The 12,194-nt window shown below is 38.5% G+C and overlaps 1 protein-coding gene and 2 long non-coding RNA genes across 3 annotated transcripts in view; 1 reads left to right on the top strand and 2 right to left on the bottom strand.

Annotated features, from left to right (window-relative positions):
* Positions 1-6,571, bottom strand: part of LOC136840083 (uncharacterized) — a 19,997-nt gene extending 13,426 nt beyond the window's left edge. The window contains exon 1 of the mRNA XM_067106468.1: positions 6,462-6,571. The gene's annotated coding sequence lies outside the window, so the exon portion shown is untranslated. The remainder of the gene's footprint in view (positions 1-6,461) is intronic.
* LOC136840499 (uncharacterized) lies at positions 2,446-5,467 on the bottom strand. Its single transcript, XR_010853622.1, has 2 exons — positions 5,371-5,467; positions 2,446-2,645 (listed from the first exon to the last, which is right to left on the bottom strand). It is a non-coding gene; the product is annotated as an uncharacterized lncRNA (long non-coding RNA).
* Positions 6,572-8,296: 1,725 nt separating the features above from the next.
* LOC136840082 (uncharacterized) lies at positions 8,297-11,823 on the top strand. Its single transcript, XR_010853528.1, has 3 exons — positions 8,297-8,453; positions 9,080-9,148; positions 11,573-11,823. It is a non-coding gene; the product is annotated as an uncharacterized lncRNA (long non-coding RNA).
* Positions 11,824-12,194: the final 371 nt, after the last annotated feature.

Here is a 12,194-nt window from a genome sequence, read left to right as displayed (position 1 = left end):
GACTTATATCACCTGGGGATATCACGACGTTCCACACACATTTCAGGATACACTGGAATCACTGATCAGCTTTAGGGAGAAATACTGCACTTTTTTTATCATTAACAGTTACACAACGTTACCGACCCCGTCCATATGAACGCAAACCACAGTAACTTTTCCATAACCTTTTCATTTGTACAGTTATGATTAGAATGAATTAAGTTGAACTGAATATAGAAATTTAGGCCAAGCACGGGACCTGAGGTCACTCAGCGCCGAAACGGAAATTAACAGTAAAAGGTTTGAAAGGTGTAACAGGCGGAAAACCTCGCAGTTGCACTATGAATCAATTGTTAGGAGAGGGTGGAAAGTAACATAGAAGAGAATATGAAAGGAGGTACAGTAAAAGGAACGAAAGAGGTTGCAGCTGGGGGGCCGAAGGCACGCTGCAAAGAACCTTAAGTAATGCCTACAGTGCAAGTTATTAGAACCACCCCAACAATCGGTCAAAACATTGGCCTAAGACTAAATATTGGCAGCACTTCTAATTATAACAGGATATGGCTCCTTACTCTGCATTAATTTCAGCACCGTGGCATAGCCTATAACCTCCTTAGTTACTATTATGGGGTCCATCATAAAAAGCAATAAAATTTCAGCTAAATCGTAATGAGAACATGGAAGAATAATAGGCCTAAGTTTAACTTTGTCAAATATTTACGGGTTGTAAACATTAAAAATTGTTAAACCTAGACCTATTATTCTTCCATAAGCTCATTACGATTACCCATGAATAATATAAAAGTCAGTTGTTAGGCTGACCAGAGATGATGTATCTACTAAAGACTATCAGAAAAGTTTACGAAATGTTTCAGCAGGTATGCGCTTAACACAATACATGAAAAGAAACCCCGCGTGATAGGACGTTAAGTGTTCAGTGCGCTTTAGTAGGCAAAAGTGTAGTAATCCGGCTAACATAGTACTTCTTCCCCTTAAAAAAAAAAAAAAATTGCTGTCAAAGAAACCAATTTTTTGGGGGGGGGAGTGATTCACTATTGCATTTTAAAGTGTCAAGGGCGTTTAGCAGGCAAAAGTGTAGTACCCTGGGCCAGAGTGGTCATTCTTCCCTTTAGTTATAAAAAATAAGTTTGCGGTCAAAAAGAAATTTTTGTTTTGAGCAGTTCAGTATTTTATTTTCATACCTTTGCCACCACCTCTGGGGTTCAGCAGCGTAAGGACTGATGTGTGAGAAATACAGATTAAGTTGCTATTCTATGATATTTGAAATTGAAGATTAACGCACTGACCAAGAGCGTTTGAGCCTACACCGTGATGTTTAGTCTACAGTGTAAAATCAAGAGATTTTTACTTCAGTTATGCAAATTACTGCCGCTCTTTACATGAAGGTCATTCGGTTTAAAATACCATGCAAGGTTTTCTTTAGGATAAAACCAGAGAAGTTTAGTGAAAAAGTTATTCACTGGTCATTAACTATTCTAACACTGTAAATATCAAGTAGGCCTACATACATTATGCAGTTACATCAAAATTCAACGGGTTACTCCAACACCAAACCTTGAATTTCAGTTTGAGGTGCCAGGACAATAACGGGAAACCCTCCCCACCACCCACCGCCAAATTTATATTTGAATGAAACTTTCAAGTGTTCATATCGTCCTGGAGAAACGAAAGCTTATCTAGTCAGCATGGAGTAAACAGAACTCCAACACGATAACTTCATAAACACATAAGCCAAAGTTAATTACCCTAATAGGTCATTCGCAAAGAACTGAACCTTGGCCACTCGTACATGGCAGTTTAAATATAGCTCTGGAGATAAAGGCAATGGTCTCTTAAGACTAATTCCATTTAAAATTCAGTTTCTGGATTTATGTTCATTTCGAGTCCGTTGACCCGGTACCATCCAATTACAACAAGAATCCACCAAATAGGGATTTGAGTTTCATGAAACTAACCCTTCCTAGTCATTTGGTACTTCAGAATAGTAAGTTTTAACTAAATCCGTTCAAGGATCATACTTTCTTTAAAAAATCTTAAATATTAAATTTTACTTAATGCCACCAAACTCATTAGTATTTGGCAAGCTTGTGTTTGTCCAACACCCAGTAGGCCTTCAACCATTTTCTTTTATCTACACCCAAGTAACCATTCTTAATTGCATTAAGTATTCTTCGTGACAATGGCAGTGAAGAAAAGTTTGACTTCGCATCAAGCGACTCATTACTGCAAACTAGTTCCTGCATCCCTTCTATTATAGTCAGAACTCACAAAAACTTCAACCATTTTTTAGGTTTGAAAGACAGTACAGTAGTTCATTTGCTAGCAATAACATTACCATTATCAATAGGTAAACTTTCTATAAGACCCGCAGGGCCTATTGAAATTAAGCTCAAACCAACTTCTGTAGTAGTTACATGAAATAGGATACAAATATAGGAAATATACAATGCAGTTTCATTTAATCTAACCAAATTTATACACTACACTAGATTCTTACACCGCGGTTCGAGTCTGCAACAAAATGTGGTGGAATATCCTTTGGAATAATAGGTCGCCTTTCACTTCCTGTTCATTGTGACAGGACTTAACTTCCCAAGTCGACCCTCTCGTACGAGGCTTAGGCTTGTCATTCACTTCAGGTTCTGTTTAGAGTAGCAATAAGGAAAATTTTTCAGGTACTTATGCTTCAACGAATACAGCTCTGAGAAGATTACAAAATTTAATAACTAAAGACTTGGCTCTATTGCCATTTTTAAGTCACACCTTGATTGACCCCAAATATTTAACCAAAATTTTATTAGCTACAGCTCTTATGAAAACCATTTCTTACCCCTAGATACAATATTCTGCAACTTTCCCTAATCCTGAAACCGCAGCACTGTTGAGATTTTCCCCCAACCATAACATGCCTAGTGCTGCACCAGAGCAGTTATTTCCCTCTGAATAACACTATAGCACTTTAATTCCCCACCTGACCAAAACCCTGTGATTAGCAGATCAGGACCAAAACTTTCCTCCCTTGGACAAAACTATACATACCCTAACCATTCAGAACATCCGTCTATGGCACTTCCTCCACCTAATTGGGCTTCAGTGGTTCAATATTCAAAACTTATTCTGGGTTCTTTCACGACTTATTACTGCAATACCCATCCCCTCCCCCTTTTCCTCGAGCACTAGCTGCAAGGAATAGCAAACGTTAATTTCCACACTGAGCCACAGCCTCCTGCCTCTTAAATTAACAATACTGTATTCTTTATTGCAGCTCAGGGTCATAGAATGAATATACAGAGAATACAATACACTAGATACAAGAGAAAATAAGGACCAGGCAAAATATACCCTATCTATTGACTAGCATTCTATCATGAAAAAACACTATACCCCTTCATATACACCAGTTTTATGAAAAACTAGAAACTCAAAATTAAACTCAGCTATGTAAACTATACAGCCACATGGCAATTATTTTCCCTACTGATATGTACTTATGGTTTTAATCTCCATTATAAGGTACTTTCACTTACAACACAAACACTTAATTTACAAATTTTGCAAAACCCTATTAAATCAAGTCAACCATTAGGCTTAAAGAAAATTTGCAAATAAAATAAGCAAAACTTTACTGAACTATGAAAAAGTCCAATTCATCCTGCCAATAAGATCAAGGTTAGGAGTTCCAAAAGGAAACTTAAAATCAATATAGTGCAGTTTCACCCTCCAAAGAGGGGCCAGCTAACAGGTGTCCAGCCTCCAAAGAGGGGCCAGCTAACAGGTGTCCAGCCTCCAAAGAGGGGCCAGCTAACAGGTGTCCAGCCTCCAAAAAGGGGCCAGCTAACAGGTGTCCAGCCTCCAAAGAGGGGCCAGCTAACAGGTGTCCAGCCTCCAAAGAGGGGCCAGCTAACAGGTGTCCAGCCTCCAAAGAGGGGCCAGCTAACAGGTGTCCAGCCTCCAAAGAGGGGCCAGCTAACAGGTGTCCAGCCTCCAAAGAGGGGGGCCAGCTAACAGGTGTCCAGCCTCCAAAGAGGGGCCAGCTAACAGGTGTCCAGCCTCCAAAGAGGGGCCAGCTAACAGGTGTCCAGCCTCCAAAGAGGGGCCAGCTAACAGGTGTCCAGCCTCCAAAGAGGGGCCAGCTAACAGGTGTCCAGCCTCCAAAGAGGGGCCAGCTAACAGGTGTCCAGCCTCCAAAGAGGGGCCAGCTAACAGGTGTCCAGCCTCCAAAGAGGGGCCAGCTAACAGGTGTCCAGCCTCCAAAGAGGGGCCAGCTAACAGGTGTCCAGCCTCCAAAGAGGGGCCAGCTAACAGGTGTCCAGCCTCCAAAGAGGGGCCAGCTAACAGGTGTCCAGCCTCCAAAGAGGGGCCAGCTAACAGGTGTCCAGCCTCCAAAGAGGGGCCAGCTAACAGGTGTCCAGCCTCCAAAGAGGGGCCAGCTAACAGGTGTCCAGCCTCCAAAGAGGGGCCAGCTAACAGGTGTCCAGCTCCAAAGAGGGGCCAGCTAACAGGTGTCCAGCCTCCAAAGAGGGGCCAGCTAACAGGTGTCCAGCCTCCAAAGAGGGGCCAGCTAACAGGTGTCCAGCCTCCAAAGAGGGGCCAGCTAACAGGTGTCCAGCCTCCAAAGAGGGGCCAGCTAACAGGTGTCCACCCTCCAAAGAGGGGCCAGCAACAGGTGTCCACCCTCCAAAGAGGGGCCAGCAACAGGTGTCCACCCTCCAAAGAGGGGCCAGCAACAGGTGTCCACCCTCCAAAGAGGGGCCAGCAACAGGTGTCCACCCTCCAAAGCGGTAAGGCAGAAGTTCATCCCCAACAAAGTAAGCAAGATGCAGTTAACCCCTGGTGAGGTAGGCAGTTCATCCTCTAAAGTATTAAGCAGCAGCACACCTAAAAAGTTAGGCAATAGCCTTCAAAACATACCGCAAGACAAACCTCCTCATACCAGGAAAAATTAAGCACAAGAAACAACTAACAGCGGCTCTGCACATGGCAGACACTGTCTACCATGTACAGACACCTTGAGCCACCTTTGCCAGAGCAGCACCGCCACCCTGACAAAGGTGGCCCCATTTTATCTACAATTAACCTAACTAAATTTAACCTAACTAAAAGTTTCAGTAATTTACCTTTAGACTCCAGCATTAGTGCTAAAAATTACATTAAAATACAAAAATAGTACTTTAAAATACAAAAACAGTACTTTTAAAACTTTAATTTATAATTTAAGACACTGAAAAAATTTTTATCTTTAACCTAGGAAAAAAAAGTTAATATTTAAGTACTGATCTCTTAACACTAGTTAACATCCGTGTACATCTGATATTTAAATTCTAGCTAAAAATACATTATATAAAGCATTAACTATATATATCTTACCAAGTTATTGCTGAATTGTCAGATATACGTCAGTGTTATAAGTACTCCACAGAAGTACCAAGTTATTGCTGAATTGTCAGATATACGTCAGTGTTATAAGTACTCCACAGAAGTACCAAGTTATTGCTGAATTGTCAGAGATACGTCAGTGTTATAAGTACTCCACAGAAGTACCAAGTTATTGCTGAACTGTCAGAGATACGTCAGTGTTATAAGTACTCCACAGAAGTACCCAAGTTATTGCTGAATTGTCAGAGATACGTCAGTGTTATAAGTAATTCACAGAAGTACCAAGTTATTGCTGAATTGTCAGAGATACGTCAGTGTTATAAGTACTCCACAGAAGTACCAAGTTATTGCTGAATTGTCAGAGATACGTCAGTCTTATAAGTACTCCACAGAAGTACCAAGTTATTGCTGAATTGTCAGAGATACGTCAGTGTTATAAGTACTCCACAGAAGTACCACAAGTTATTGCTGAATTGTCAGAGATACGTCAGTGTTATAAGTACTCCACAGAAGTACCAAGTTATTGCTGAATTGTCAGAGATACGTCAGTGTTATAAGCACTCCAGAAGTACCAAGTTATTGCTGAATTGTCAGATATACGTCAGTGTTATAAATACTCCACAGAAGTTCCATGTACTCCATCTTCATTCTTCATACACGTACAGCCGGGGTAATTCACAGTTTATGATGGCCAATATAACTTTAATAAGAGTCAAGGTTAACTCCACTTACCTGGAATAAAAAGAAGTTACCAGAAATTAATACGTATTTAAAACTCCTTCGAAATTACATAAAATTTTACGATCCTGGCCTCCTATCGTCTAGTAATTAGTAAATTTTGTTACGATAATTATTACCGTAATTATAGTACAAGTTCAAATTTTACGATCCTGGCCTTCTATCTAGTAATTTAATATAATTACGGAAACGAATACAGTACAATTAAATTTAAAAATCAACCAGTCGCCCATACTTAGAATGACAACACATCAAGGTTTAACTGACACAAATACCTGTACATAAATATAAAGATGTTGATCTTAAAATATGTTTGACATTCCCTAACAAAAGTAACTACTAACCTTTCACCAACAACACGAAGATAACGCCATAAGCGCGACACAGTAACAACGGCGAAATTAGAAAACTGGCTGCACTTAACGAAGATCCAAATCTTAAAAACAAAATAAATACTAACTAATACTGGCATAAACGCAGTCGCGGTAGAAGACTTCCTCAAAATCAAGGACTTCGGATAAAAGTAAAAGTACGATTCAGTTCATACTTAACCAAGGACGCTGGAGGGAAGGTAAACACCAAAGATCGCTTATTCTAATCTGAAAGTCCATCCAGCTTTCCAAATACATGGTCTTTTTTTTTTTTTTTTTTTTTTTTTATCTTTTGTCTTTAACGATAATTGTCATAGTGGGCAATGTCGTTGTATGAATTGCCAACCTCAAAGGAAAAAATCGAATGAGAAATGAGCGTTAATTCAATTACAAAAGTTGAGAGAATCAGCGTAGCCTTAGACTCATAAACCTCAGCTAACATTTAAATGCTTTACGCAGAGGAAATGAGAGATTGCACTGTCTAAGCATTTTCTGTCTTTTTTTCCTCAACATTTTAAGCCGTTTCCGCTAGACCTCGATCTCAAGGAATGGAAAGCATATGTCGTTGGTTGTTTGGTTTAGTAAAAGCGAGGTGCATAGGCTAATTCGTCTGTTGTTTACGGCTATGATATGAAATAAAGTATTTTATCATTATTATTATTATTATTATCATTATTATTATTATTATTATTATTATTACTGAGCGGAAATGAGAAGCTACAAGTGAAGGACGAACAGTAGGACTTTTTATGCCTAGGCCTATTCGAAGCACAACCTCTAAGCCTAATTAGCCCAGCCCGAAAGACAGACCTAATCAGGACCGGAAGGAGACCCATCGAAAATAAATTAGGTTGATATAGTAAAGAAGGAAAAACAGTGAGTTTAATTTTGACTGAAAAGATAGACTCACGCCCTTGTTATCAGAGGAATGGGACAACAGAAGCATGGAAGAGTTCCCAAATTTGCCAGTAGAGGGCAGTGAATGATTGATATACGTAACCTGGCGTCGCAACGTCTGTGGTCAAAGGCACCAGGTAGGGAGGAAAAGGTCTAACAACCTAAAAAAATTAAAAACATTTTTTCTTTACGACTGGGTCAATGGTCTGGTGTTATGTGCAGTCAACACAAAAAATAACAGTCAAACAATAGACGATAACTGTAATATAATGAAAATGCTAAAAGTATAAAACTTGATGTAGGATAAACGTGGTAAAATTGTTATATCTATATATATTAAATAAAAATAATATCAGTTTACATAAATTTCAATTTGTTTCTAATCGAAGCAAAGTGTCAGTGGGTCAGTCCTTATTAGTTTATCACTTCAACTTCACTAAGCCAAGCGCAAGTTTTCGTTAATTTCCTTCAGGACAAATAGGCTTATCCCTTAGGGACTAGGCCTATTGATCCAATACAAACGGGAAATAACAAGGCATGCAACGCATTTAAATGTATGTTGTTGAGGTTTATACACGTAATTTTGATTTATCTTGGAATTTTCATCCAGTTTTTCAGCTGACAAGGGATAATCTTTGCGCTCATATATTCACTTACAATAAAAGCAACTGGCTACGGTTTAATAATTCTGTTATATTGAGATTGAAGACCCACATCGGCAAATTAACCATCAAGGCTCATATTAATTCCCTGAACCTTATCCCTTATTATCATCGAAGACGAACCAGACGATGAAGAATTCATTTGGATGAAAGATAGCGCCATCTGTTTGAATTGACAAGCTCCTCTGCTGTATCTTCATTTTCCTCTAGCGTCCATGGGTTAGCGTACTCTAAAACGAAGCTTCATCCAACTACAGAGTCCGTGGCGCCGAGGAATTTAGTGCTCGGAAGTCAGTTCGGCCTGGACGCTGGGTAACGTCTTTTTAGTTCACTCTTTTGGAATGCAGTGATCGTTTGGTGGGACTGAAGTTGTCGTGTTGTACTACTTTGGCTACGCTGCTGTAAGGTAATGTTGTGATCTGGTTAGTGTTATTTTGGTTTGGTGATTTAGTCGGTGCGAAGTACTAAACGTAAACTGCAACTTGATGAAACGACGAGTGATGTCAACGTCAGGAAGTGTTTTTATCGTTACAAATTTTTGGTTGGATTTAAATTGGGTCATAATTCAGTATAGCGAACGTTTGACTTTGAATTGTATATTGCAGTGGGCTTTCAATTCTGTTGGGGGGGGGAGAGATTTACGTAGGTGACTCAGTATTTGATTTTATTGCATAGTTATGCTATTCTCATTTTCTTAAACAAATTTAGTGGTATTTGTAGTTGTAACTTTAAATTATTGATGCCTAACTACGAAGCCATTGGTGAAGGTTTCCTGACTTTAATAGTTTTCATATGAGGATAAGAATTTAGGGACCATTATATATATAGCTTGTGAGATGTTGAAGTTCTAATAGTTTTAATACTAAATGTTATAGGTAACTTTATTTGAGGTTTTTCTTAGAATGATATCGTAGTCGTGTTACTTGGTATTTTAATCGGGTCTTCAGTAGTTCATATTTTTAGTATTGTGGGGATAAGGCTTGGTAAACTATAGGTAAACTTATTTTTCTGACATCGGTTTTATTTTTTCAGGTGAGTGGACTTATCTTAAACGGCAGAATATGTACGAACTTATTTGCGCAGGAGTTTCCTCAATTTTGGGTGAGTAGCCTAATTGTTTATAGGTCCTTATATTAAAGAACTTAAATTCTGTTTTCTGCGCTTAACATGTGTTGCTTTAAAGATTGCTTTCAAGGCTAGCGTAATTGTAGTTTGAAGTGTATAGTACTGGTGAAATTAGGCTTGTGGGTGTTAAGTTAACGGTGGTTTTAAAATGTAAATTTTAGGCGTCGTCACCCCTTAATTAGATTATTAAAATTATTTAAGTGCTTTAGTATAGGCTTATATTTGTTAATCTGCTAAGTAAATTTAACTAGCAAAAAATTTAGTGCGAATAGTTTAACTTTAAATGTGGTAACACTTCACTCTGGTGAAATATGAATAGTGCCTTGTCAATATTTTGTTAGTCTTAGTAAATTTTTAAGTTACACTTGTGTGTACAAATGCAGTTGACTTTTGCAAAGGTGATTTAGATTTAGTCCATAAACTTTTGCTTGATTTTTCCAATCAGATAGGTTAGATTTTAAGGACTTAGCCTGTGTACTTCATTTTAGTTTTAAGCCAGGTAAGACGTGAAGATGGTTTTAGTACTCAAAATTGTCTAACGTAACATTCAGGCAAATTAGTTAATGCAAATCACAGTATAAAGTAAATATTTATGCACAAAACAGTATCCAAATTGTTTTTGTGCGTTATTTTAAGTTAATGCAGGTTAGTCAAATTAGATGTTTGTTCATTTTAGGATTAAGTTTCTCAAATGGGGCCACCTTTGTCGGGGTGGCTGTGCTGCTCCGGCAAAGGTGGTCCAAGGTTAGTACATGGTAGACTTAGGTTTACCATGTACGAAACCGCTGAAATGCTAATCTTATTATTTTTTTCAGGTATTAAGCCTTTCGTTATGAGGTTCTTTAAAAAGGAAAGTTTGTCTTGTATTTGAGTTATGTAAGAGGTTCAGTCGCTTAATCTTGGAGTTGAGTTTTGTTGGTTTGTGTAGGGGTAGTGGTTTTCCTGGGTCTTTGTTTAGCATGACTGGATAGTTTCACATTGGTTTGTCAACATTAATTTCAATTTTAGCTAGGCTGGATAGTTAATGTGGACTGTGTTCAGCATGAGTTTATTAATCATGGCTTGTGCTCAGTGAGTTTCTATGGTGGTTTGTTCCCAAGGGATTTTTTTTTTTTCTTTGGCATGGTTTGTTCTTAGGGGCTTTATATGCTGGATTGTGTTAAGTGTGGGTTTCTTGTCCAGCATGATTTCAGTGTGGCTTTCTATGCCGGATTGTGCTCACTGGCGGTTTCTTGTCCAGCAAGGCTTGCTCAATGGGGCTTCCTATTCCGGTTTGTTCAGTGTGGCTTTGTTGGATTGTGCACAGTGGGTTTTTTTGTCCAGCATGTCTTATTCAGTGTTGGTTTCTACGCTGAATTATGCTCACTGTGGGTTTCTAGACTGTAATGTCCTCTTTGGGTTTGTAGAGTTGTGCCTAGTGTGGGTTTGGCCAGCTTGACTTGGGATCAGTATGGGTTTCTATACTGGTTTGTGCTGGATGTGATTTTGTCCTGTCTGGTTTTTAGTGTAGGTTTCTATGGCAGCATGGTTTGTGCTCAGTTTCTGTGCATCACTAATTACATTGATGCATAAGCTATGTAGCTTTATGCTTTACAGAATGTTTTGCTGTACTTTAAAGTTTTTTTGGATTTCTGAAGTTCTGTAAAAGAATTGTGGATGTGGGTTGGGAGGCGCGCTCCACATAGCTAGTAACTTTGAGGTTTTCTTATATTTGGCCAGGAGGTTGCAATGTATCTGTTATGGGGGCTAAAGAGCTTAATGTTCAGTACTTAATTGGCAAGGATCGCTTGTAGCTCTGGTTTTGTATGAAGTACCCGGCGAAGAATGAACTAAACTGTTCGGCAGGCTTTCAGTGTAGCCCTTATTCAAGCTTTTTAATCGACGGTGGAACTGTGACGTAATTCAAGGTTTGTCCTTAATGTATTCATTCTCACTGGAGAATCGGATGTATCTGGTTGCGGAGGTGGGAGAGAATTTTCGTCATAAGTGAATGAGATGCAAATGAAACGCATGGCAGTTTGGAAGTGAATTGCTTCCATTAAGTTTTATACATATACCAGAATATTGAAAGCTTCAGATATCTTAATTTCATAATATTTTGAAGTCTCGAGGCTGTGGTTTTGCCGAGGATTAGTTCGTTGATCTTGAATTGAATAGGTTAGACAATGTCTTAATGTTTGATATTGCATTAGTTTGTTTGGTTTAAGAATTTAACTGCACTTTTATATTGAGTTGAAAGCTAATAGTAACTTTTTTTTTTTTTTGAAAAGTCCACTTTTTGGTGCATCTTCATGTTTATTGGTACTGTTAACTGGTCAGTAAAAAGCACATCTAAGTTTATAATGGATCTGTAAACAAACCATTTTGTCTGAAGTGCCTAAATTTCTTTACTTCCAACAGAGGTCAGAAGAATAACTTCAGTAACCTTGCCCAACAACCTTGCCCTACAACCTCTACAACTGTGTACACGGAGTAACTTATACCTACGACGGACAGATAACGTTGGTTCCAGTTTGTAAATGGCACTGTCTCAACAAATCTTTGCCTTACGATGTTTTCTGGGAAAGTGATCTTTATGGAATGGTTATGTAGCCTGACTGCAGTACGAGAATGACTTTTATTAGTTTATTACAATAAAATAAAATCTTTAACATTGTTTTTGGTTTATCAATCTGAAGTTTGTGTGAAGCTTCGTGGTGTTTGGAGTAATATCAGGTGACAAAGTATCGGTATTTGAATTGAACCCCTTCACATATGTGAATAGGTTAGCTAATGAAATATCTAGCTAGCATTTAAACTGTTGGCTTGCTGTGCTTGACAGGATTACAGAGGAAATTTTTCTACAGAAATGTATAAATTTGTAGAATGTGAAGTAGTTGGATGAGTAAAGGTCCAAAGGAGTAACTCATTTAAGTTAATGATTCGGACTTGCTGAAGGGTGTACAGCATTGATTTTTTGTAAATGGGTGTTCTGTTAAGCCTCGCTAAGTTTAAATTATTTTTAAAACATCCTGAATAATTT

Source organism: Macrobrachium rosenbergii, chromosome 7, assembly GCF_040412425.1.
Source record: "Macrobrachium rosenbergii isolate ZJJX-2024 chromosome 7, ASM4041242v1, whole genome shotgun sequence".
Taxonomy (NCBI): domain Eukaryota; kingdom Metazoa; phylum Arthropoda; class Malacostraca; order Decapoda; family Palaemonidae; genus Macrobrachium; species Macrobrachium rosenbergii.
The sequence above is the reverse complement of the archived record's forward strand: the minus strand, read 5'-3'. Positions and strand labels throughout refer to the sequence as shown.